This window comes from Piliocolobus tephrosceles, chromosome 2 (genome assembly GCF_002776525.5).
Source record: "Piliocolobus tephrosceles isolate RC106 chromosome 2, ASM277652v3, whole genome shotgun sequence".
NCBI lineage: Eukaryota > Metazoa > Chordata > Mammalia > Primates > Cercopithecidae > Piliocolobus > Piliocolobus tephrosceles.
The window spans coordinates 57,984,457-58,007,561 of record NC_045435.1 but is presented as its reverse complement, the minus strand read 5'-3'; the positions used below and the strand labels follow the sequence as shown (position 1 = coordinate 58,007,561).

The following is a 23,105-nucleotide window of genomic DNA, read 5'->3' as shown; positions in this document are numbered from 1 at the left end:
CAGGTTGTGGCTATAATCATAAAACTCTCTGTCAGTCCAAGTGGAAATGGTGTTGCCACCTTGAGTATTTGGAAAAATAGAAGAAGGAGTTTGCTATAAATATCCCAATGGTTAAATATTTCCTGCCAATTGCACACGGTGCAATTTGTCATCCCACATCCATGCTCCTGGGCATACCTGTCTACAGACGATCCTCTTGTTCCAATCAGTACTCAACAGTAGATGGCGAGGACCGTGTCTGTCGTGTCTATGCTCATGGCTGCAACACCAGCATATAGCACAGTGTCAGGCACAGGACCGATGCTCAGTGTGCCTGGCCCTGTGTGGAATAGAAGCAAATTAGTGCACAGTCCTAATGTGCAATGTGCGGTGAAACCTAACAGGAATGAGTTAGGTCAGGAGTGCAGCAGGCTGGGGAGTGTGTAACAAGCCTGGCTGACTTTTGACTCCTTGCCTAAAAATTTCCCATGCCGTGTTTCAAGTAATATAAACAAATGAGGTGATTTAACTTCTAAAACTGTATTATGCTTTGAAATGCAAACTTTTAACAAATAGCTACATAAATTCCTTTTTCGATAACCATGAAAGAGGACATAGTCACTTAAAATAGAAATCATACCAGGTAATAAAATGTTCAGTATGGTAATTCATTAAAGTGAGTACTAAGTATATTATTCACATGGCTATAAAAGCACCATCACTTTTCATGTGTTTATTAATTTTAGGCTCATGGGTATTAAAAGATACTAATTTTTCTTCTCTTTCTGTCTCTCGTTTTATCCCCTTTTTTTGGTTCCATTTCATCCTTTTTTTCTGTCTACATGGAAATATGCTTACCTTGCTTTAGGTAAATACATTAATGAACACAAAAGCAAGTGAAATATTTCAGCAAATTTGTGTACATTTTATATACAATGAAACAATCTTGGAAATCCAAGAACCCCTGCCAGAAAGAAAAAGCAGAATGCCTCCTTCAGTTAGATAAAGTGCCATTATCTACTTTTTGTTGTTGTTTCTTTATTTGTAGATTTCTTGCTTAACTCTGAAACTTCCTATTTTATTATACCCTGTACCATATTTTGCAAACTCATTTATTTTCTAAGAAATCTTGGCAGAATATATGTTCTCATTTTAATTGCATAATTATCTAGAGCTGTGGAAAAGAAATGTCTTATATTTATATAAGCATCAACAAAACCATAAGTGTTGTTTTAATATAACTCACCTTGCCACGGATTTGCACATCTCAGTTACTGAGCCAAAACACAAAAATAGAATGCTATACCCAGAATCAACATGACCTGCCTAATAATGCAAGTTTAATAGGACCATTATTAGTTCTGTCCCTGCTAATAATACTAGAATTACAGAGTTTTGTTTCCTCTTTTTGTTGTTTACAAGTTTGTCATATATTTAGAAGTCATTGTTTCTTGCTTTTCCTGACCCTCCTCCCCACCCTGGGTATAGTGAAATTATTAGGAGGTGGAGCACAGGGTATTGTTTAGCCCATGTCATAAAAAAAAAGATATTTATTTGCTTACTCTGTGGTGAGTGAAGCATTTGATTCCCACTTACTGAGAAGTGCAGTGACCATCGATGAGAAGCAGCGGCAGGGCATTGAGAATGAGCTTTATCTCTGGGTGCACTTTTTAACTTAGAGGCGGTTCTTCACTCTTTCATCATCACAGCTGTAATGGTTAAAAACTCTTGGGCAGCTTCCTTCAAGATGGGATGGCAACACATTTTCTCTAAGCAAATATGGAGGAGGATTTGTACAGAGCAACTATGTAGAAGCCGAACTGGAACTCCCAACAACCAAACTGCTGTCAAATGAAAGAATCTCTCGTCCAGATAGCCATTATCTGATAACTGTCTCGTCTGCGTTTTCACTCTCTTTCAGAGCTGGTTTGCTCTCTTCAGGAGTTGGAATTAGCTTTTACTCATGGTGACAAGGTAATCAAGTTTTCTGTGGGTGCTCTAAGCCATTGCATTTCTGTTTTGTTTATGTGCCTTGTTTGGCTAGAGTAGTTACTGTGCCTCTATCTCCTAAGCAACACTGACACATGATTTGATAGGAAATAGGGCCTGAGGAGTACCCTCTCCCTACTCACTAGGCAGTAGCAGCAATTCTCAGCCCTTAGAGAACAGCCTTAACTCTTCTCTGCTTTGTAAGCAGGTCTGGTACCCTCAAGTAAATATGTGTGGGGGATGTGTTTCTGGGTGTGATAAATTGCTACTCTCTGTCACCTGAGATCATCCTACACAAATTGTAACAATGGCAATGTTGGTCTGTGGGTGCACCCAAGACCACCTTCCTCACATTACACCCATTGTAGCACCCAGCTGTCTTCAGAATGCTTCAATTTCAGCAAACCTCCTTGGCTTTTCCTGTCCTTTGTTCCATTTCTGTTTGATTCCTTCTGGGGAATTTGGAGGAGACTGACTAGCAAAGCTGACTTAAAAAAAAAAATAGCTTAGCGTGTGAATAGATAAGAATAGTGCTTCTTGTATGACCCAAGGCAGAGAGTAGTAAGTAGTTGCCTTTGGAAGGAGACCTTCAGTCTAGCCTAAGGGATGAGTGATGCAGGATTCACTGTCTCCTTAGGAGCCGGTGAGAGTCTCAGACAGAGCAGATGCAGAAAGATGGTTGCCCAGGTTAGATCAGTGGTGCTGTTTGTGAGATGATAGACGGGCTTCCTGGAGGAAATTTCCGAAAGGCTCAGGGTAGGAGCTGTGCAAGTACAGTCAGTGTGTGTGCTTGGGGTTCCCAAGGTGACAATTTTAGCAGTTGCCAAAATGAAACTGGAGCAATTGTTGTCAGGTTGAAAATTGTTGTCAGACCTGAAAAATGTGATTTTCCTTGGGGAAAAGAGAAGTAACACAAGGAACAGAGAGAGATCCATTTATTTGCTAAGAGGTACCCAGAAAATTTAGCTATAGTATCAACCATCTGGCCTACTCTTTTAAGTCCTGCACATCTGTTTATACCTGTAGCATATTTCTCACTAATGAAGCCTTAAAAATACTCATTAATCATTGTGAAGACAGTAATTTCTTGGTTAAAAGTCTGCTTTAATGGTCTCTCTCTCTATATATATATATATATGTATATTTTTTGAGACAAAGTCTCCCTCTGTTGCCCACGCTGGAGTGCAGTGGTGCAATCTCTGCTCGCTGCAACCTCCGCCTCCCAGGTTCAAGCGATTCTCCTGCCCCAGCCTCCCAAGTAGCTGGGATTACAGGCGCCCGCCACTATGCCTGGCTAATTTTTTGGATTTTTGGTAGAGATGGGGTTTCACCATGTTGGCCAGGCTTGTCTCGAATTCCTGACCTGAAGTGATGCACTCGCCTTGGCCTCCCAAGGTGCTGGGATTGCAGGCATGAGCCACCACGCCCAGCCAATGGTCTCTATTATATTTCTTATATTCATTTACTCAAATATTCACTGAATGCACCTATGCATTTTGCTAGGCATGGTGAAGGGTATAAAGAAAATTAGATCTGGCTACTCCTTCCATACCACCTTTCTGGGTGTATGATCTGTAATTAACTACGCCAGTAAAGACAAGCAAACAAGCAAAACAAACACATGCTCACACAGAGACATTGTCTCTATGTTTCTGTATAAGCACAAAGGAAAAAATGAGAGGCAGGGACTTGTATTTTTTTTGCGGGGGGTGGGTTGGTTGGTTGTTTGTTTTGAGATGGAGTTTCGCTCTTGTTGGCCAGGTTGGAGTGCAATGGCGCGATCTCAGCTCACTGCAACTTCTGCCTCCTGGGTTCAAGCGATTCTCCTGCCTCAGCCTCCCGAGTAGCTGGGATTACAGGCCCCCACCACCACGCTCAGCTAACTTTTTGTATTTTTAGTAGAGATGGAGTTTCACCACGTTAGTCAGTCTGGTCTTGAACCCCTGACCTCAGGTGATCTACCTGCCTCCACCTCCTAAAGTGCTGGGATTACAGGCATGAGGCACCAAGTGAGGCCTGTTTGTTTTTTATGGCAATAATTTAATTCTTTATAATAAAATGTAAATGAAGACAGTATGACAGAACATGCTGGAAAAATTCACAAAAGTCTTTTTTTTTAAAGTGAAATTAAATATGTCTGCATCCCTTAAGCAAAACAATGTGAGTTTAACCAAATAGAAATATGAATAGTAATAAAACGAAAATCATGATTCAGTGGCTCCACCATGAACTTTGGTTAAAGGAACTTGTTAAAGGTATCAACTTCTAAACTTGATTCCATGGAAATAATGAAAAACGTAGATCAAGATTTATACAAAAGAGAGAAAAATTCATTGTACCTTTACTTGGAATAGTAAAAGTAATATAGGAATGGTGAAGAGAAATATGTAACTGCTCAAGGTTGAAATATGTGATGTGGATGTTAAAAGGAATGTTTAGCAAGAACTTTTTTTTTCTTTTGAGACAGGGTATTGCTGTTACCCAGGCTGGAGTGCAGTGGCAGGATCTTGGCTCACTGCAATCTCTGCCTCCTGGGTTCAAGTGATTCTTGTGCCTCAGTCTCTGAAGTAGCTGGGATTACAGGCATGTGCCACCATGTCAGATAATTTTTGTATTTTTAGTAGGGAGAGGGTTTCACCATGTTGGCCAGGGTGGTCTCGAACTCTGGCGTCATGTGATCCTCCCGCCTTGGCCTCCCTAAGTGCTGGGATTACAGGCAAGAGCCAATCAAGAACTTTTAATAACATGGGATATTATGAAAAAATGTAAAGTAAAAACAACAGGAGGGTATACACACATATAATGTTTTACAATCTTGTTTTTGGTCAGAAGATCAGACTGATAGGAATAGTTATGTCTAAGTGGTAGTGTATTAGTCGGCTATTGCTACAGAACAAAAAACCACAGATCCCTCAGTGGTAAACTGTGATAGGCATGTATTTCTAACCCATGTGTCTGAGTTTTGACTGGGGTCTGCTTAATCTTGGGTTGGGCTCCAGATCACAGAGTGAGTTCAGATTTGTTCCAAGTATCTGCCATTCATTTGGAACCAGTGGCTACCCAGGGCATAATCTTTTTATGGTGACAGCAAAAATGCAAGAGAGCAGGACCAACTGCACAAGCACAAACCAAGCATCTGCTCATGTCACATTCCCTGACATCTCAAGAGTCTGAGCAAATTGCATGGCCAAGCTCAGAGTCAAATGGATGAAGCCCAAAGTACATTCCACCATGATAAGGGTGTGGACATGGACAACTACTAGTGGGGAGTGAGAAAATGGGACCAACAGTTCATTCTACCACAGCAGGGTTAACGTTTCTTTTACTTTTATTCTGTGTTTCTATATTTACAAATGTTTTATTCTGTACAAATGCAGGCAGAAAAAGTTATTTTAAAAAACATTAGAGACATACAGATCAATTTAATAGAATCGAGAGTCCAAAAATAAACTCTCGCATTTAGGGTCAATCGATTTTTGACAAGAGTGTCAAGACAATTCAGCCTTTCAACAAGTGGTGCATATCCACATGCAAAAGAATGCCTCACAGCATAGACAAAAATGAATTCCAATAGGATCAAAGACCTAAAAGCAAGGGGCAAAACTATAAAATTCTTGGAAGAAAGAATAGGCATAAATCTTCATGACCTTGGATAAGGCAATGGTTTCTTTTCTTTTCCTTTTCCTTTTTTTTTTTTTTTTTTTTTTTTGGTGAGACAGAATCCTACTCTGTCACCTAGGCTGAAGTGCAGTGCTGTGATCTCGGCTCACTGCAAACTCCCCTACCTCCCAGGGTTCAAGCGATTCTCCTGCCTCAGCCTCCCGAGTAGTTGGGATTATAGGCATGTGGCACCACACCTGGCTAAGTTTTATATTTTTAGTAGAGATGGGGGTTTTGCCATGTTGGCCAGGCTGGTCTCGAACTCCTGATCTCAGGTGATACAACCGCCTTGGCTTCCCAAAGTGCTGGGATTACAGGTGTGAGCCACTGCGCCCACCCAATAGTTTCTTAAATAAGATACAAAAGCAGACACAACAAAAGAAAAACATAGATAAACTGGATTTCATCAAAATTAAAAGATTTTGTGCTTCAAAGGATACCATCAAGAAAGTGAAAAGAGGATGCAGTGGCTCATGTCTCTAATCCCAGCACTTTGGGAAGCCAAGACAGGCAGATCACTTGAGGTCAGGAGTTTAAGACCAGCCAGGCCAACATGGTGAAACCCCGTCTCTACTAAAAAATGCAAAAATTAGCCAGGCGTGGTGGCGGGTGCCTTTAATCCCAGCTACTCAGGAGGCTGAGACAGGAGAATGGCTTGAACCTAGGAGACGGAGGTTGCAGTGAGCTGAGATCGTGCCACTGCACTCCAGCCTGGGCAACAGAGCAAGACTATGTCTGAAATGAAATGAAAAATGAAATGAAATGAAATGAAATGAAATGAAATGAAATGAAATAATGAAATGAAATGAAATGAAATGAAATGAATAGCCACAGCATGGGAAAAATATTGCAAAGATATATCTGACAAGGAACTTTTATTTAGAATACGTCAAAAACTCTTACAACCAAACAATAAAAAGAAAAATGACCCACTTTAGTCTGTAATACCAGCACTTCAGGAGGTTGAGATGGGAGGATAGCTTGAGCCCAGGAATTTGAGGCTATGGTGAGTCGTGTTCATGCCACTGTACTCTGGTCTGGGTGACAGAGCAAGACCTTTCTCAAAGAAAGAATGCAAGAAATAAAAAAGTAAAATAATCCAATTTAAACATGGGATAAAGAATTTGAACAGACGTATCTCCAGAGAAGATGTACCAACAGCCAAGATGCATAGGAATATCTGTTCAATATCATTAGTTATTGGAAATGCAAATTAAAACCACACTGCGATACCTCTTCACACCCACTCCAATGGCCGAAATGAAAAGGACGATAACTGTTGATGAAGATGTGGGAAGACTGGAGCCCTCACATACTGTTGCTGGGGAGGTAAAGTGAGGCGTCCAGTTTGGAAAATAGCCTGGCAGTTCCTCAAAATGTTAAATGTGGAGTTACCATACGACTCAGCAATTCCATTCCTAGGCAAATACTTACCCACGAGAATTAAAATCATGTGTCTACATAAAAATTCATATGTGACTATTCACAGAAGAATTAGTTATAATGGCTAACGAGTGAAAACAACCCAAATGTCCAGCAACTGATGAATAGTTAAAGAATATATGGTGTATCCATGCAATGAAATATTATTCAGCCATCAAAAAAAAAAAAAAAAAACACTGATACTGCAACATGGATGAACCTTGAACACATGAAGCTAAGTAAAAGAAGTCAGTAACAAAAGGTCACACACTGCATGATTCCACTTATATGAAATGTCCAGAATAAGCAAATCTATAGTGATAGAAAATAGATGCATGGTTGCCTAGGGCTGCCAGGGGATGGAGGGAGTTTGGGAAAAATGAGAAGTTACTGCTAATAGGTATGAGATTTTCTTCTGAGATAATAAAAATATTTTAAATTGATTGTAGTGATGGTTGCCAACTCTGTGAATATATTAAAACCATTGACTTGTACCCTTTAATAGGTGAATTTTATGATATGTAAGTTATATCTCAATAAAACTGTCATTAAAAAATACCCTAGCAGGATTAGATGCCCTCACAGGATTGAAACAGAATTCTGGGTAGTTGTTAGAAAAATTCTAGTGTAAAATCAATCTGTGGAGTTATCACATGTAGCTAAAATTAAAAGCATATCTTTATTCCGTAAAGAATTTCAGTAGCATAAGCTTTTTTCAGTTCTTTAGTCCTTTTATCAGTTCTTTAGTCAGAGACCAGTTCTTTGCTCTGAAAACTAAATAAAAGAAATCAACCAGAATGTATAAAAACAGTAGTAAAAACTATACAATTTAACATTATTATTATTACTATTATCATTATTTTGAGACGGAGTCTCTTTCTGTCACCCAGGCTGGAGTGCAATGGTGTGATCTCAGCTCACTGCAACTTCTGCCTTCTAAGTTCAAGCTATTCTCCTGCCTCAGCCTCCTGAGTAGCCAGGACTACAGGCACGCACCACCATGACTGGCTAATTTTTTTTGTATTTTTTAGTACAGATGGGGTTTTGCCATGTTGGCGAGGCTGCTCTCGAACTCCTGACCTCAGGTGGTCCGCCCACCTCGGCCTCCCAAAGTGCTGGGATTACAGGTGTGAGCCACACCTGGGCTAAACTTCTGTTGTTAATGTAGGTTAATGTCCCATTTCAGTCAAAAGAGAACCTACCATTTTCTTGGGACTGTCAATTGCCTCATACACATGATCACATCACAGCCCTATAAACCTATATTACAGGTGAGTATACCGAGGCTTAGAGAATTTACACAGCACAGACTCTTTGTGATGCTCTCCAAATTCACATTGCCTAGAATGGCAAAACCTTAATTCTATGATTGTCATAATTATTATTTTTACAAAACAGTACAATTGTTTAACTTGGACTATCTGATTTGATGGTGGTGAGTCGGGAATTCATCTTGAGAAACTCCTGATTATTTCAGAATACGTCTGAATGTCATTTCATATTTGGGAAGATCACTCTCTCTCTTGTCTTTCCCTCAAGTGTGCATTAAACTGCTGCTTGTATTTGTCTACTTAACATTTTCTATATATATATCATTATCTATATAGATAATTATCTATATAAATATATCATTATCTATATATAATTATCTATATAAAATATATAATTAAACATATAAATATATATATCTATATATATAATTGTTTTTTGAGGGTCTCACTCTGTCTCCCAGACTGGAGTGCCGTCGTGCAATCATGACTTACTGCAGTTGGACCTCCTGTGCTCAAGTGATCCTCCTGCTTCAGCCCTCCAAGTAGCTAGGACTACAGGTGCACACCACCATGCCAGGATAATTTTTATATTTTTTGTAGAGAGAAGGTTTTGCCATATTGCCCAGGCTGGTCTCGAATTCCTAAGCTCAAGCGATAAACCTGCGTTGGCCTCCCAAAGTGCTGAGAGTACAGGCATGAGCCACCATGCCTGGCCTCATTTAAATTTTATATCATGCCAAATAATGATGTTTATATATCTGTCTCCACTACAGAGATGGCCAGGTGCAAGTGTCGTATCTCCTATCTGAATGCAGATTAGACAATAGGTCTTTATTTTATCGAGTTTGGTTTTGCCAGAATTCATCCGAGTGTCCAGCACACAGAGGAGGTCCTCGTGCTTTACGGAAAGAGGGTTTCTGTTTTGGTAAAAGGGAATTCCATTTGAACCTACATTTTGAAGGTAAAAAAATGGAGGAGAACATCACAAGGAAGCTGAATTAGGCTCCTCTTGATTCTGATCTGAGGCTGCTGATAATTCAGAAATTTGAAGGTGATTATTCTCAGTCTTTACCTTTGGGCCTTTGTTCTTTTAACTATTATTGAAGTCCCATCTTTTAAAATTAATGACCCAGTATGACATTTCAGAGCAGCTAAAATTGATTTGTCTATTTACTTACCTCTTTTAAATGTAAAATAAAATTGCATTTGTGTGTAAAATCCCCCAGCACCAATGAAAATTGCGATTCTACATTTGCTGAGAATTATCTTTATTTGTCCTCTGGGAGATCTTAAACTTTAGTTGCCTTCTATTAAACTTTTATGAGAACAAAACTAGCAATGACTTTTTCTCCAAACAGGTACTTTTTGTTGTTTCAAAGAAAGAACACATTCTTGAAACAGAACTTGTTCTTTTAAACAAATTACTCAGTGTCATTTACATTGAAAAGTGAGGGTGGGGAGGGGTGTGAATAAATTGCTGAATATTAAAAATAGGTCATATTTATGTTTTTTCTGACTTGTCTAAATATTGCCTCAAATATCTTCCCCAGGAGGCCTAAAGTGCTATAATTTAAGTTTTTTGCAGAGACAGAGATATATTGTTACGCAGGTTAGTCTCAAACTCCTGGGCTCAAATGATCTTCCTGCCTTGGCCTCCTTAAATTCTAGGATTACAGATGTGAGCCACTGTGCCCAGCCTAATTCATATTTTTATGGAAAGCATTATTTTCCCTTTACTGTCCTATTTTATTTATTTTTGAGTTGGAATCTTGCTAGGTTGCTGAGGCTGGAGTGCAGTGGTACAATCGTGACTCACGGCAGCCTCAATCTCCTGGGCTCAAGTGATCCTCCTGCCTTAGCCTCCCAAGGAGCTGGGACTACAGACTTGTGCCACCAGACCTGGCTGATTGTTTTAAAAATCTATTTTTAGTAGAGACAAGGTCTGGCCGTGTTGCCTGGGCTGGTCTCTAATTCCTTAGCTCAAGTGATCCTCCAACTTTGGCCTCCCAAAGTGCTGGGATTGCAGGTGTGAGCTACTGCACCCAGCCTAATTCATATTTTTATGGAAAGCATTATTCTTCCTTCTCTCTCCTATTTTAAAATATAAGTGCACTGGGAACAGTGATATATTAGCGAAGGCTGATGTGGAGGGGACAGTCCTGGAGTAAGTGCTGGTGGGCAGTGGCAAACTCCATCAGAAAGGTCTCACCCTGCTTTTTGATGGGTCTACCTCTACTCAGCTGTGGGTTTTCATGTGAAATTGAACTACCTCATGCCTGTAATCCCAGCCCTTTGGGAGGCTAAGGTGGGTGGATCACCTAAGGTCAGGAGTTCCAGACCAGCCTGGCCAACATGATGAAACCTCGTCTCTACTAAAAATACAAAAATTAGTGGGGTGTGCTGGTGGGTGCCTATAACCCCAGCTACTCTAGAGGCTGACGCAGGAGAAACGCTTAAACTCGGGAGGCAGAATTTGCAGTGATCTGAGATTACACCACCGCACTCTAGCCTGGGAGACTGAGTGAAACTCCATGTTAAAAAAAAAAAAAGTAAAATAAAAAATTAAATGAAGAGATGAAATTGAACTACCTGCCTAAAACCCAGAAAGGGGGGGAAATAGAGAAAGTATTCAGCATTGAGGCCGATGCAATTAATGCTAAGTCGAGCCATCAGTGCTTTTTGACATCATTTTCCTTGATAGTCCTGTTATCTTTTCATCCACTAAGTTACCAAAGCTCAGGCTCAGAGGTTGTGGTAGGCAGTCCTGTGGACCCATTTTACACTTCTGACCTCCAGGACTATGAGATGATATAGTAATGTGGTTTTAAGCCATGAAGTTTGTGGTAATTTGTCACAGCAGCCATAGGAAATGAATGCAGGGGTCATGGGTGATTTCCTCTTTTCCTCATGTCTCAGTCCATTCCACCCTCATAGCCTTCCAGTTTGACTCTAGTATCCACTCACTTCTCTTCCCCACTGTGGCAACATCCTGGCCCACCCTCCTGGGCACAACTGCCCCCAGCCTCTTGCCTGGGCTCTCCAACCCATTTTCATGCTGCAGTCTGCCTGATTGCAGGAAAGCACAAATAGGTTTATGAAAACCCCTGCTTTGAAAAACCTTTAATGTTTTGCTATTGCCATTAAAATTAAATCCAAATGTCATCCTGAGAAGCACCCAGCACTGCATGCTCTAGTCCCTGCCTTCTTCTCCAGCCTTATCAGCGTTCAATGGTGGTTTTGAGGCAGAATGTCTGGGTTCAAATTCTGCTTGTGCCACTTATTCTCTGTAGGACCTTAGACAAATAAACCTCTCCATGCCTCAGTTTCCTCTTCTATAAAGTACCTAATTGGATGTTTGTGAAGATTAAACAAGTTAATCGAAATAAAATGCCTGGCACTGTTCTAAACACAATACAATTGGTAGGAAGCCTTATTCTTACCCATGCTCATGCAAATCATGAGCACTGAAACATCTGGTGAATGAATGAATGCATAAATGAATGGAAGTAATGTTACATTTACAACTTCTCTCTGTGTTCCATTGCTTCTCTCTCCAGTGCACAGAATGAATCAGTGTCACAGACACACAGTCAAAATTTAGATAAACCAAGAGACATACAAAGATATACAAACAACAGGATCTAAGATCTGGTTTACTATGAAGATGGAAACGCTTTGAGGCAATTGCTAAACTCTTGAGGGCATCTCTAGTAAGCACTGAAGGACACTTAAACTAGCATTCAGACCTAACATTGGTGTATCTAAGAAATATTGATATATATTTCTAAGCTGTTCTTACCTTTTCTGAATTTTTTTTTTCTTTTTTTTTTTTTTCTGAGACAGAGTCTCGCTCTATCACCCAGGCTGGAGTGCAGTGGTGGGATATCGGCTCACTACAACCTTCGCCTCCCACGTTTGAGCGATTCTCTTGCTTCAGCCTCCCAAGTAGCTGGGATTTCAGGCATGTGCCATCATGCCCAGATAGTTTTTGTATTATTATTCTTTTTTTTAGTAGAAACAGAGTTTCACCAAGTTGGCCAGGCTGGTCTTGAACTCCTGGCCTCAAGTGATCTGCATGTCTCAGCCTCCCAAATTGCTGGGATTACAGGTGTGAGCCACCACTCGTGGCCTCCTGAATTTATTTAATAATGTGTAGCCTTCTAACTGAAGAATAATATTCATGACTGTGGTGTTTCCCTAGAAAGGTGTGAACTTGCCAGATGCTAACAGTACTCCATGTCTATGGTATTTACTTTTGGGTATGTCCTACAGAAAGATAATATTTCCAGTAGGATTTCTGTGCAGTAAATGTCAGTTCCTTTGCAGATAAAGTTTTATGTCCTTTAGGATGGGTGTATATTAAGAGATAATAGAAAATGTCTTGTGTGGGAGAGAGGAGTTTGAGATTGCTTTGGTTGTCTTCAGCATGTCCTAAGGGGTTGAACTGGGCATTCTGTCCAGAGTTCTTTCCCCCTTGAGTTTAATGGCCTCAAAGTTCTATCCTGCTTTCATAGGTATATGCTTCAATAATTGAATTAAGCTTCATGTTCTTAAATTTTTTTGCTAATATATAAAAATGTAATTACTTTTGGGGGGAGGTTTATTGAGCTATAATTTATAAGCAGGAAAGTTTACCTTTTAAATGTACTTGGTATGGTTTGGGTCTTTGTCCCCATTCAAATCTCTCATCAAATTGTAATCTCCAATATTGGAGGTGGGGCCTGGTGGGAAATGACTGGATCATGGGGGTGGATTTCCCCTTTAGTGCTGTTCTCCTGATAGTGAGTTGCAGTGAGATCTGGCAATTTACAAGTGGGTGGTATCTCCCCACCACCCCTTTTTCCTGCTCTGGCCATGTCCTGATAGTGAGTTGCAGTGAGATCTGGCAATTTACAAGTATGTAGTACCTCCCCACCACCGCTTTTTCCTGCTCTGGCCATGTAAGAGGAGCCTACTTCCCCTTCACCTTCCACCATGACTGCAGGTTTCTGGAGGCGTCCCCAGCCATGCTTCCTGTACAACCTACCAAACCATGAGCCAATTAAACCTCTTTTCTTTATGAATTACCCAGTCTCAAGTATTTCTTTATAGCAGTGTGAGAATGGACTAATACAATACCGTTCTATGCATTATGGCAAATACAGAGTTATTTAATCACCACTATAATCAAAACATAGAACAATTCTATCACCTTTCTCTCCCCTCACTATTCTCATGTGCTTTTGTAATAAATACCTCCTCCCATCTTGAGCCCCCTGGCAATAACTGATCTGTTTTTTGTCTCTACAGTTTTCCCTTTTTCTTTCTTTCTTTTTTTTTTTTTGAGATGGAGTCTTGCCCTGTCGCCCAGGCTGGAGTGCAATGGTGCGATCTCAGCTCACAGCAACCCCCGCCTCCCTGGTTCAATCGATTCTTCTGCCTCAGCCTCCCGAGTAGCTGGGATTACAGACACCTGCCACCACACCCAGCTAATTTTTGTATTTTTTTTTTGTGGAGACGGGGTTTCACCATGTTGGCCAGGCTGGTCTTGAACTCCTGGCCTCGTGATCCCCCCACCTCGGCCTCCCAAAGTGCTGGGATTACAGGCATGAGCCACTGCACCCGACCTATAGTTTTGCCTTTTCTGGGTGTCTTATGAATGGAGTCTATTATATGCAGCCTCTTGAAAGTGGCTGTCTTCACTTGAGACTCAGATGTGTTGCTGTGTGTATCAGAAGTTTGTTCTTTCATGTTATTCAGTAGTATTCCATTGTACGGATATGCTCCAGGTTGCTTATCCATTCATCTGCTGGAAGAAATCTGGGTTATTTCCAGTTTGGAATAGTTTGTGACTACACCACTCAACACATTTTAGTGTGACCATAAGTTTTTCTTTCTCTCAGGTAAATATCCAGGAGTGGATTGCTGGGCCATAAGGTATATGTATAGCTAGTCTTTTCAGACACCAGTAAACTGTTTACCAAAGTGACTGGGCCAGTTTGTGTTCCCACCCACGGTGTATGAGAGTTGCAGTTGCTCTTCATCCTCATCAGCACTTGCTATTTCCAGGTTTTTCAATTTTAGACATTCTAATGGGTATGTAAAGGTATCTCATTGTTGGCCAGGCGTGGTGGCTCATGCCTGTAACCCCAGCACTTTGGGAGGCTGAGGCGGCAGATCACAAGGTCAGGAGTTCTAGACTAGCCTGGCCAACATGGTGAAACCCTGTCTCTACTAAAAATAAAAAAATTAGCCATGTGTAGTGCCACATGCCTATAATCCCAACTACTCAGAAGGCTGAGGCAGGACACTGCTTGAACCCGGCAGACATAGGTTGCAGTGAGCCGAGACCATGCCATTGCACTCCAGCCTAGGAAAAAGAGTGAGACTCCATCTTAAAAAAACCAAAAGGTATCTCATTGTTGTGTAATTTGTATTTCCCTAGTGATTTTTATATATGATATGATATGATATGATATGATATTATTTTAGACAAGGTCTCACTCTGTTGTCCAGGCTGGAATGCAGTGGTGTAATCACAGCTCAATGCAGCCTGGACCTCCTGAGTTTGAAGTGTTTCTCCCACTTCAGCCTCCTGAGTAACTGGGAATATAGGCACACAACACCAACCCTGGCTATTAAAAAAAAAAAAAATTATAGAGTAAAGGTCTCATTATATTGTCCAGGCTGGTCTTAAACTCCTGGGCTCAAGCAATCCTCCTACCTTCACTTCCCCAAGTGTTGGGATTACAGGCAAGGGCCACCATATCTGGCCTCTTAGTGATTGATGATGTTGAGTATCTTTACATATGTTTGGTTGCTAACCATATAGCTTCTCTTATTACACTTATTTCTTCATATGTGATATATATTTTTACATACTATATTTTTGCTGAGAGTATATAAAAATAGAATTGATTTATATATATTAACCTGGTATCCTGAGACCTTCCTAAATTTACTTGTTAGTTCTAGGAGTTTTGTCAGTTCCTATGACTTCTGTGTAAAATCACCATCGTGTCATCTTAAAATAGGGACAACTTTACTTCCTTCTGAATTGTTACACTTTCTATATCTTTTTCTTGCTTTGTTAATGGTTATAGACAAATGTTAAGAAGTGGTAAGATGGGGGCATCCTTCCTTGCCTTGGTCCTGATATGAGGGGGCGAGTGTTCAATATATTACCATTAAGTCTGATATTGGCTATGGATTTTTCATGAATGGCCTTTACCATATTAAGGAAGTCCCTTCTAATCTTATTTTTTGGCAGTTTTTGAGTAGGGATTGAATTTTAAGTGGTCTTTCTACATTTATTGTGGTGATGACAGTTTTTCTTTTTCAGTTAATATGGTGAATTACGTTGATTGGTTTTAGATCATTAAATCCACCTTGCATTCCTTGCATTTGGGATAAACCCAAATTGATCATGATGTATTATCTTTCTATATACTGTTGGATTCAATTTGCTGACATTTTATTAAAGTTTTTTTGTTTCTATGGTCATGTGGTCTATTAAGCTGTACATTAATTTTTTTTTTTTTTTTTTTTTTTTTTTTTTTTTTTTTTTTTTTTTTTTGTAGCACGGATTTTATGTCATTTGGGTTATGCTGGCCTCAAAAGGAGAGGAAAACTGTTTCCTCCTCTATTTTCTAAACAAATTTGCACAAGACTGGAGTTCTTTCTTTCTTATATGTTTGATAAATTTGACCACTGAAACCATCTGGGCCTGGAATTCACTTTGTGGGAAGTCTGATGAACAACATTCAATTTCTTTAAACATGAAGAGCTATTCAGATTTTTAAATTCTACCCTATTTCAGCTCTGATAAATTGTCTTTTTTATAGAATTGGTGCATTGCATCTACATTGTCAAATTAATTGGCATAAAATTGTTTATAATATCTCCTACTAATGTCTATATGATCTGTAGTAATATCCCTGTTTTCATTTCATTTTCTTGGCCAGTACAGTAGGAATTCTCTTACTTTGTCTCTTTCTCCTCTCTCTCTCTCTCCAGTTGGCCTTCCATAGCCATGGGTTCTCCATCAGTGGATTCAACCAGCCATAGGTCAAAATATTAAGTAAGGCTGGGCACAGTGGCTCACATCTGTAATCCCAGCACTTTGGGAGGCTGAGGTGGGTGGGTCACCTGAGGTCAGCAGTTCAAGACCAGCCTGACTAACATGGTAAAACCCTGTCTCTACTAAAAACACAAAAATTAGCCGGATGTGGTGGCAGGCACCTGTAATCCCAGCTACTCAGGAGGCTGAGGCAGAAGAATCACTTGAAACTGGAAGGCTGAGGTTTCAGTGAGCTGAGATTGTGCCACTGCACTCCAGCCTGGGTGACAGAGTGAAACTCCATCTCAAAAAAAAAAAAAAAAAATTTTTTTAAATGACAATTAAAAAATACAAAAAGCAATATAGCATAACAACTGTTTACATAGCATTTATATTATATCAGGTATTATAAGTAATCTGGAAATGAGTTAAAGTATACTACATGTCATGCGCGTCCATGTGAAGAGACCACCAAATAGCCTTTGTGTGAGCAACAAAGCTTTTTAATCACCTGGGCACAGGTGGGCTGAATCTGAAAAGACAGTCAGCAAAGGGAGATAGGGGTGGGGGCGTTTTATAGGATTTGGGTAGGTAAAGGAAAATTACGGTCAAAGGGGGTTGTTCTCTGGCGGGCAGGAGTGGGGGGTCACAAGGTGCTCAGTGGGGGAACTTTTGAGCCAGGATGAGCTAGGAAAAGGAATTTCACAAGGTAATGTCATCAGTTAAGGCAGGAACGGGCCATTTTCACTTCTTCTGTGGTAGAATGTCATCAGTTAAGGCAGGAACCAGCCATCTGGATGTGTACGTGCAAGTCACAGGGGATATGATGGCTTAGCTTTGGCTCAGAGGCCTGACGTTCTTATCTTCTTATATTAATAAGAAAAATTAAACAAAATAGTGTTGAAGTGTTGGGGCGGTGAAAATTTTTGGGGGGTGGTATGGAGAGATAATGGGCCATGTTTCTCAGGGCTGCTTCAAGAGGGATTGGGGCGGCGTGGGAACCTAGAGTGGGAGAGATTAAGCTGAAGGAAGATTTTGTGGTAAGAGGCGATACTGTGGGGTTGTTAGAAGGAGCATTTGTCATATAGAATGATTGGTGATGGCCTGGATGTGGTTTTGTCTAAGTTGAAAAACTAAATGGAAGACACAAGGTCTGAATAAGAGGAGAAAAAACAGGTATTAAAGGACTAAGAATTGGGAGGACCTAGGACATCCAATTAGAGAGAGTCTAAGGGGGTTCAGTGTAATTACTTGCTTGGTTGGTGACTGTTTAGGCTCTATCCAGGTTTTTGGGGTGCAGTTCAAGTTGGGCTGTTGTCTGGAATGAGACTGGGACCTAATAAAGAGGAGTGTCCACACAGGAGCTCAAATGGGCTGGAACCTGTAGCACTCCGAGGACAGGCCTGAATTCTGAGAAGGGAAAGTGGTAAAAGTATTGTCCAGTCCTTTTTAAGTTGGTGACTGAGCTTGGTGAGGTGTGTTTTTAAAAGACCATTAGTCCATTCTACTTTTCCTGAAAATTGAGGACGGTAAAGGATATAAAGGTTTCACTGAATACCAAGAGCCTGAAAAACTGCTTGGGTGATTTGACTAATAAAGGCTGGTCTGCTGTTGGACTGTATAGAGGTGGGAAGGCCAAACCAAGGAATTATGTCTGACAGAAGGGAAGAAATGAATGCAGTGGCCTTCTCAGACCCTGTGGGAAAGGCCTCTACCTATCGAGTGAAAGTGTCAACCTAGACCAAGAGGTATTTTAGTTTCCTGACTGGAGGCATGTGAGTAAAGTCAATTTTCCAGTCCTGGGCGGGGGCAAAACCTTGAGCTTGATGTGTAGGGAAGGGAGGGGGCTTGGGAAATTCTTGAGGAGGAGTAGTAGAATAGCAGGTGGAACACTGAGAAGTGATTTCCTTGAGGATAGATTTCCACGATGGAAAGGAAATGAGAGGTTCTAAGAGACGGGCTAGTGGCTTGTAACCTACATGCAAGAGGTTATGAAATGATGACAGAGTAGAATGAGCCTGTGAGGGGGAAGGAGATATTTTCCTTGGTCTAAGAACCATTTGCCTTGTGTGGGAAGAGATTGATAGGTGGAAGTTTCAGCGGGGGAGTAGGTGGGGGTGACTAATGTGAAGGATAAAAACTGACTGTGAGGAACAGAAGTTGAAATTCTAGCTGCTTTTTTAGCTAACGTATCAGCATAAGCATTTTCCTGAGCGATGGGATCTGATGCCTTTTGATGGCCCTTGCAGTGAATGACTCTAGCTTCCTCTGAAAGTAAAGCGGCTTTGAGAAGCGTCTTTATTAAAGAGGCATTAATGATGGAGGACCTTTGCATAGTGAGGAAATCTCTTTCAGCCTATATAACAGCATGGTGGTGCAGAATATGGAAGGCATATTTAGTCAGTATAAATACTGATGCATGGTCCTTTTGCAAGAGTGAGGGCCTGAGTTAAGGCAACTAGGGCTTGCTGAGAGGTAGTGGAGGGTGGCAGAGCAGTAGCCTCAATGATAGATGTGGAAGATACTATTGCATAGCCTGCCTTTGCTGGTGAGTGGCGATTAGGCCTGGTGGAACTGCTATCAATAAACTAAATGTGATCAGGGTGAGGAACAGGGAAGAAGGAAATATGGGGAAATGGGGTGAATGTCAGGTGGATCAGAGAGATGCAGTCATAAGGGTCAGGTGTGGTATCTGGAATAATGTAAGAGGCCAGATTGAAGTCCAGGCCAGGAACAACGGTAACTGAGACTCAACAAAGAGTGAGTATAGCTGAAGGAGTCAGGGAGCAGAAAGTATATACATCACGTGGGAGGAAGAAAATAGATTTTGGAAGTTATGAGAACTGTAGAGAGTGAGTTGAGCATAGTTTGTGATTTTTAGGCCTCTAAAAGTATTAAGGCAGCGGCAGCCGCTGCACACAGATATGAGGGCTAGGCTAAAACAATAAGTTCAAGTTGTCTGGACAGAAAGGCTACAGGATTCAGTCCTGGCTCTTGTGTAAGAATTCTGACCTTACTAACTATGCCTAGGAAGGAAAGGAGTTGTTTTGTAGAAGGGATTGGGGTTAGGGAGATTCGCCGGACATGATCAGCAGGGAGAGCACATGTGTTGTTATGAGAATTGTCTTTAGCTCTAGTCACCTTTTTAAGAGGAAATTGCTGGGCAGGTGGGGGAGGGCTAGTCGCGGAACGAAACTGTAAGCTAAACAGGGTGATTGGTCTCTAAGGAGGAAGTAGAGGTATCCGATACTTGTGGGTTAAGGTGGGGAGACACAAGGGGAGGATGGGAAGGAGGCTTTGAACTGGGGGAAAAGGTGGCAATGAGGTGTGGCTGTAACCTAGGAATAGTCAGGGAAGCAGATAATTTAGTTAAAATGTCTTGGCCTAATAAGGGAACCGGGCAGGTGGGGATAACTAAAAAGGAGTGCATTAAAGAATGTTGTCCAAGTTGGCACCAGAGTTGGGGAGTTATAAGAGGTTTAGAAACTTGGCCATCAATACCCACAACAGTTACGGAGGCAAGGGAAACAGGCCTTTGAAAAGAAGGTAATGTGGAGTGGGTAGCCTCGGTATTGATTACCTTCCACTGTGACAGTTACCTAGAGCGTCTGGGATGGTCCTGTAGGCTTCCGAGGTGATTGGGCAGTGTCAGTCTTCAGCTGCTAAGTCGAGAAGATCTGGGAAGGAGTCAAGAGAGCCTTGGGCTAGAGTTCCAGGGGCTCTGGAAGTGGCTGCCAGGTGAGTTGAACAGTCCTATTTTCAGTGAGGTCTCGCACAGACGGGACATGGTTTAGGAGGAATCCTGGACTGGGGACATTTCTTGGCCTAGTGGCCAGATTTCTGGCACTTGAAGCAAGCTCCTGGGGGAGGATGCTCTGGAGGAAACTCTGGCAGCTGTGGTTCAGACGTTTGGAGTTCTTGTGTGCTGGAGATGTGACTGGGGTTTCTCTCACAGTGGAGGCAAGGAATTGCAACTCAGATATACATTGCTACACATTGCTACTTGGCTGCCTCTACTTTATTATTGTACACCTTGAAGACGAGGTTAATTAAGTCCTGTTGTGGGGTTTGAGGGCTGGAATTTAATTTTTTGGGTTTTATTTAATGTCGGGAGCAGATTGGGTAATAAAATGTATATTGAGAATAAGACGGCCTTTTGACCTTTTAGGATCTAGGGCTGTAAAGTGTCTCAGGGTTGCTGCTAAACGAGTCATGAACTGGGCTGGGTTTTTCATATTTGATGAAAAAGAGCCTAAATGCTAACTGATTTGGGAGAGGTCGGATAAAGAAAAAGGAGCATTAACCTTGACTATGTCTTTAGCTCTAGTCACCTTTTTAAGAGGAAATTGCTGGGCAGGTGGGGGAGGGCTAGTCGCGGAACGAAACTGTAAGCTAAACAGGGTGTGAGGATGGAAGGTGATAAAAGGATTATAGGGTAGGGGAGCAGAGGCTGATGAAAAATTGGGACCTAGCTCGGCCTGGTGAGGACGGGAGAGGTCAGATGGGTCTGTAGAAAAGGAAGAATAGAAAGACTCAGCGACACTTGGGGTTGGGACTGAGGGGACAGGAGGGAGGGAAAGAAGGAAGATTTCGAACGAGTTGCATTGGTAACAGAGACTAAGGAGGGACTGATGTGTAAAAGAATGCCTGGACGTCAGGCACCTCAGACTGTTTGCCCACTTTATGACAAGAATTATTTAGATCTTGTAGGATGGAAAAATTGAAAGTGCCATGTTCTGGCTATTTGGAATTACTGTTGAGTTTGTATTAGCGTCAAGCGGCACTGTAGAAGAAAAAAAGGCATTTAGGTTTTAGGTCAGGTGTGAGTTGAAGAGGTTTTAGGTTCTTGAGAACACAGGCTAAGGGAGAAGAATGAGGAATGGAGGGTAGAAGGTTGCCCATAGTGAAGGAGGCAAGCCTAGAGAAAAAAGAGAGTAGAGACATGGAGAGAAGGGGTTGGGGGGTTCTTGCCCTCCAGAAAAGCCAGAAAGGGGATGAGACATGGACATAAGGAGTCGGGGGGTTCTTGCCCTCCAGAAAAGCGGGAAAGGGGTTGGGACGCAGAGATAAAGGGTCAGGGGGTGCTTGCCCTCCAGAAAAGTGGGAAAGGGGTCGGGAGGTTCTTGCCTCCCAGAAACGCAGAGAAGGGGTAGAGACAGGGAGAGAAGGGGTGGGGGGGTTCTTGCCCCCCAGAAAAGTGGTACTTGCCGCTAAGGGTGAAGGACCAAAGCAGGCATCCCTGCATGGTCAGACACCTCTGAAATGTGGGTGAATAATCAGGCAGGCATCCCTGTGTGATTTAAACACCAAGGGAAGACTGTCTTCCAGAGTCTGTGACCGGCGCCGGAGTTTTGGGTCCATGGATAAAAATGTTTCTCCTTTGTCTCTACTAGAAAAGGAAAGGAACTGAAATTAAGAGAAGGGAGAGATTGAAGTATGGCGCCAAGACTGAAAGGAGAAAGAGGTTGAGGGATAGTGAGAGAGGTCGGAGAAGAGAGCAAAAAGAGGCCGCTCTCTTCTCGGAGAAGAGAGCAAAAAGAGACATCTTACCAATTTAAAATTGGTGAGATGTTCCTTGGGCTGGTCGGTCTGAGGACCCAAGGTGGATCTTTCTCTCGGAGCAAAGAGCAGGAGGACAGGGGATTGATCTCCCAAGGGAGGTCCTCCGCTCTGAGTCACAGCACCAAAATGTCATGTGCTTCTGTGTGAAGGGACCACCAAACAGGCTTTGTGTGAGCAATAAAGCTTTTTAATCACCTGGGTACAGGCGGGCTGAGTCCGAAAAGAGAGTCAGCAAAGGGAGATAGGGTTGGGGTTGTTTTATAGGATGTGGGTAGGTAAAGGAAAATTACAGTCAAAGGAGGTTGTTCTCTGGCAGGCAGGGGTGGGGGGTGACAAGGTGCTCAGTGGGGGAGCTTTTGAGCCAGGATGAGCCAGGAAAAGGAATTTCACAAGGTAATGTCATCAGTTAAGGCAGGAACCAGCCATCTGGATGTGTACGTGCAGGTCGCAGGGGATATGATGGCTTAGCTTCGCCTGACACTACAGAATGTGTATAGGCTATATGCAAATACTATGCCATTTTATATAAAGAACTTGAACACTGGTTGGGGTGATATTCTGGAACCAATACCCCATGGATACGGAAGGACAACTGTATATCCACATGTAGATATAAACTATGTATTTACAAGGCCAGAAATTGTTGAGGGTGCCCTGCACAGTAAGTGGTATGAAATAAGTTATAATAGTTATATTAGTGTTGCCTTCATTGGTGGTGATTTGGAGAATCTATTCTAGGTGGGTACAGCAACGGAGAGTTTGGTCCAGTTTGTCTAGGGTCATCGTGGTGAGAAATAGGAGACAAGCCTGAAAGGATGATTTGGGGCTTTCCTTGTTCTCTTAAGGCACCGGATTATATCAATGCTGTGCGTCTGAATGTCAATTTGGAAAGCCAGTCCTGTGCTTCCAGAAACAGGATATTTAACACCTTGAAGAGGTGTGGTAATTGAACATTTTACTTTTTAGTAAAATGTTTTTACATTTTAGGGAGTCTACAGACAGTGGGGCTGAAAAGTTTAGAAAGAACAGGTAGGCATGTGGGGAGGGCAAAAAACAGAAACACCATGCACATACATTTTCTAGGAATATTTTAGGGAAAGCTAAGTGATGTAAAGTTACACTTAAAAGACTACACATTTTCAGCCGGGCACAGTGGCTCACACCTGTAATCCCAGCACTTTGGG

At 41.7% G+C, this 23,105-nt stretch overlaps 2 protein-coding genes across 7 annotated transcripts in view; one reads left to right on the top strand and one right to left on the bottom strand.

The window, feature by feature from the left end:
• The window catches only part of IL5RA (interleukin 5 receptor subunit alpha), a 44,146-nt gene extending 42,135 nt beyond the window's left edge, over nucleotides 1–2,011 (bottom strand). For 3 of the 5 annotated variants that reach the window (XR_003306741.2, XR_003306743.2, XM_026447347.2), the window contains exons 1-2: nucleotides 1,576–2,010; nucleotides 178–319 (exon numbers count right to left, since the gene is read on the bottom strand). The gene's annotated coding sequence lies outside the window, so the exon portion shown is untranslated. Of the gene's footprint in view, nucleotides 1–177; nucleotides 320–1,541 lie in introns of all 5 variants that reach the window. The other 2 variants (XR_003306742.2, XR_003306744.2) reach the window with 2 other exon arrangements.
• Nucleotides 1,643–23,105, top strand: part of TRNT1 (tRNA nucleotidyl transferase 1) — a 53,251-nt gene continuing 31,788 nt past the window's right edge. Inside the window, exon 1 of one of the 2 annotated variants that reach the window (XM_023218594.3) lies at nucleotides 1,643–1,953. The gene's annotated coding sequence lies outside the window, so the exon portion shown is untranslated. Of the gene's footprint in view, nucleotides 1,954–19,719; nucleotides 20,098–23,105 lie in introns of those variants that run through there. The other variant, XM_023218595.2, reaches the window with a different exon arrangement.